Here is a 2,500-nt window from a genome sequence, read left to right on the forward strand (position 1 = left end):
TCCCAGGCAGTCTCCCATCCAAGTACTAACCAGGCCAGACCCTGCTTAGCTTCCGAGATCAGACGAGATCGGGCGTATTCAAGTTGGTGTGGCCGTAATCGAATGAGTCCACCCTCTGAACCTTATTTATACATGTAAATACGTCAGGTAAAAGAAGGAAAAAGCTTGCATCACCTGGTATTCGCAGGAAGTCTCCCATTCAAGTACTAACCAGGCCCGACCCTGCTTAGCTTCCGTGATCAGACGAGACCGGGAGTATTCAGGTTGGTGTGGCCGTAAGCGAATGAGTCCACCCTCTGAACCTTATTTATACATGTAAATACGTCAGTTAAGAGTGGAAAAAAGCTTACAGTACCTGGTATTCCCAGGCAGTCTCCCATCCAAGTACTAACCAGGCCCGACCCTGCTTAGCTTCCGAGATCAGACGAGATCGGGCGTATTCAGGTTGGTGTGGCTCTAAGCGAATGATTCCACCCTCTGAACCTTATTTATACATGTATATACGTCAGGTAAAAATGGAAAAAAGCTTACAGCACCTGGGTTCACAGGCAGTCTCCCATCCAAGTACTAAGCAGGCTCGACCTTTGCTTAGCTTCCGAGATCAGACGAGATCGGGCGTATTCAGGTTGGTGTGGCAGTAAGCGAATGAGTCCACCCTCTGACCCTTATATATACATGTAAATACGTCAGGTAAAAGAAGAAAAAAGTTACAGCACCTGGTATTCCCAGGCAGTCTCCCATCCAAGTACTAACCAGGCCCGACCCTTCTTAGCTTCCGAGATCAGACGAGATCGGGCGTATTCAGGTTGGTGTGGCCGTAAGCAAACGAGTCCACCCTCTGACCCTTATTTATACATGTAAATACGTCAGGTAAAAGTGGAAAAAAGCTTACAGCACCTGGTATTCCCAGGCAGTCTCCCATCCAAGTACTAACCGGGCCCGACCCTGCTTAGCTTCCGAGATCAGGCGCATTCAGGTTGGTGTGGCCGTAAGCAAAAGAGTCCACTCTCTGAACCTTATTTATTCATGTAAATACGTCAGGTAAGAGTGGAAAAAAGCTTACAGCACCTGGTATTCACAGGCAGTCTCCCATTCAAGTACTAAACAGGCCCGACCCTGCTTAGCTTCCGAGATCAGACGAGACCGGGCGCATTCAGGTTGGTGTGGCCGTAAGCGAATTAGTCCACCCTCTGAACCTTATTTATACATGTAAATACGTCAGGTAAGAGTGGAAAAAAGCTTACAGCACCTGGTATTCCCAGGCAGTCTCCCATCCAAGTACTAACCAGGCCCGACCCTGCTTAGCTTCCGAGATCAGGCGCATTCAGGTTGGTGTGGCCGTTAGCAAATGAGTCCACCCTCTGAACCTTGTTTATACGTCAGGTAAAAGCTTACAGCACCTGGTATTCTTAGGCAGTCTCACATCTATGTTCTAACCAGGCCCGACCCTGCTTAGCTTCCGAGATCAGACGAGATCGGGCGTATTCAGGTTGGTGTGGCAGTAAGTGAATGAGTCCACCCTCTGAACCTTATTTATACATGTAAATACGTCAGGTAAAAGTGGAAAAAAGCTTACAGCACCTGGTATTCCCAGGAAGTCTCCCATTCAAGTACGAACCAGGCCCGACCCTGCTTAGCTTCCGAGATCAGACGAGATCGGGCGTATTCAGGTTGGTGTGGCTGTAAGCAAATGAGTCCACCCTCTGAACCTTATTTATACATGTAAATACGTCAGGTAAAAGTGGAAAAAAGCTTACAGCACCTGGTATTCACAAGCAGTCTCCCATCCAAATACTAACCAGGCCAAACCCTGTTTAGCTTCCGAGATCAGACGAGATCGGGCACATTCAGGTTGGTGTGGCCGTAAGCGAATCAGTCCACCCTCTGAACCTCATTTATAAATGTAAATACGTCAGGTAAGAGTGGAAAAAAGCTTACAGCACCTGGTATTCCCAGGCAGTCTCCAATTCAAGTACTAACCAGGCCCGACTCTGCTTAGCATCCGAGATCAGACGAGACTGGGCGTATTCAGGTTGGTGTGGCCGTAAGCGAATGAGTCCACCCTCTGAACCTTATTTATACATGTAAATACGTCAGGTAAAAGAAGAAAAAAGCTTGCAGCACCTGGTATTCCCAGGAAGTCTCCCATTCAAGTACTAACCAGGCCCGACCCTGCTTAGCTTCCGAGATCATACGAGACCGGGAGTATTCAGGTTGGTGTGGCCGTAAGCGAAAGAGTCCACCCTCTGACCCTTATTTATACATGTAAATACCTCAGGTAGAAGAAGAAAAAAGCTTACAGCACCTGGTATTCCCAGGCAGTCTCCCATTCAAGTACTAACCAGGCCCGACCCTGCTTAGCTTCCGAGATCAGACGAGATCGGGCGTATTCAGGTTGGTGTGGCCTTAAGCGAATGAGTCCACCCTCTGACCCTTATTTATACATGTAAATACGTCAGGTAAAAGTGGAAAAAAGCTTACAGCACCTGTTATTCCCAGG

At 48.0% G+C, this 2,500-nt stretch overlaps 5 non-coding genes and 10 pseudogenes across 5 annotated transcripts in view; all 15 read right to left on the reverse strand.

Moving 5' to 3' along the window:
* LOC133937546 (5S ribosomal RNA) overlaps positions 1 to 100 on the reverse strand; it is a 119-nt pseudogene extending 19 nt beyond the window's left edge.
* Positions 101 to 162: 62 nt separating this feature from the next.
* LOC133941997 (5S ribosomal RNA) lies at positions 163 to 281 on the reverse strand (annotated as a pseudogene).
* Positions 282 to 343: 62 nt separating this feature from the next.
* On the reverse strand, positions 344 to 462 carry LOC133934228 (5S ribosomal RNA). Its single transcript, XR_009912420.1, has one exon. It is a non-coding gene; the product is annotated as a 5S ribosomal RNA (ribosomal RNA).
* A 62-nt stretch (positions 463 to 524) lies between these two features.
* On the reverse strand, positions 525 to 643 carry LOC133943920 (5S ribosomal RNA; annotated as a pseudogene).
* A 61-nt stretch (positions 644 to 704) lies between these two features.
* Positions 705 to 823, reverse strand: LOC133937962 (5S ribosomal RNA; annotated as a pseudogene).
* Positions 824 to 885: 62 nt separating this feature from the next.
* LOC133942191 (5S ribosomal RNA) lies at positions 886 to 994 on the reverse strand (annotated as a pseudogene).
* Positions 995 to 1,056: 62 nt separating this feature from the next.
* On the reverse strand, positions 1,057 to 1,175 carry LOC133936017 (5S ribosomal RNA). Its single transcript, XR_009914134.1, has one exon. It is a non-coding gene; the product is annotated as a 5S ribosomal RNA (ribosomal RNA).
* Positions 1,176 to 1,237: 62 nt separating this feature from the next.
* LOC133942768 (5S ribosomal RNA) lies at positions 1,238 to 1,346 on the reverse strand (annotated as a pseudogene).
* Positions 1,347 to 1,388: 42 nt separating this feature from the next.
* LOC133943848 (5S ribosomal RNA) lies at positions 1,389 to 1,507 on the reverse strand (annotated as a pseudogene).
* Positions 1,508 to 1,569: 62 nt separating this feature from the next.
* On the reverse strand, positions 1,570 to 1,688 carry LOC133946743 (5S ribosomal RNA). Its single transcript, XR_009918425.1, has one exon. It is a non-coding gene; the product is annotated as a 5S ribosomal RNA (ribosomal RNA).
* A 62-nt stretch (positions 1,689 to 1,750) lies between these two features.
* On the reverse strand, positions 1,751 to 1,869 carry LOC133940090 (5S ribosomal RNA; annotated as a pseudogene).
* A 62-nt stretch (positions 1,870 to 1,931) lies between these two features.
* LOC133942545 (5S ribosomal RNA) lies at positions 1,932 to 2,050 on the reverse strand (annotated as a pseudogene).
* Positions 2,051 to 2,112: 62 nt separating this feature from the next.
* On the reverse strand, positions 2,113 to 2,231 carry LOC133937326 (5S ribosomal RNA; annotated as a pseudogene).
* Positions 2,232 to 2,293: 62 nt separating this feature from the next.
* On the reverse strand, positions 2,294 to 2,412 carry LOC133934887 (5S ribosomal RNA). Its single transcript, XR_009913052.1, has one exon. It is a non-coding gene; the product is annotated as a 5S ribosomal RNA (ribosomal RNA).
* Positions 2,413 to 2,474: 62 nt separating this feature from the next.
* Positions 2,475 to 2,500, reverse strand: part of LOC133935975 (5S ribosomal RNA) — a 119-nt gene continuing 93 nt past the window's right edge. Inside the window, exon 1 of the ribosomal RNA XR_009914094.1 lies at positions 2,475 to 2,500. This exon is cut by the window's right edge and continues 93 nt beyond it. This is a non-coding gene — a ribosomal RNA (5S ribosomal RNA).

This window comes from Platichthys flesus, chromosome 22, assembly GCF_949316205.1.
Source record: "Platichthys flesus chromosome 22, fPlaFle2.1, whole genome shotgun sequence".
Classification (NCBI taxonomy): domain Eukaryota; kingdom Metazoa; phylum Chordata; class Actinopteri; order Pleuronectiformes; family Pleuronectidae; genus Platichthys; species Platichthys flesus.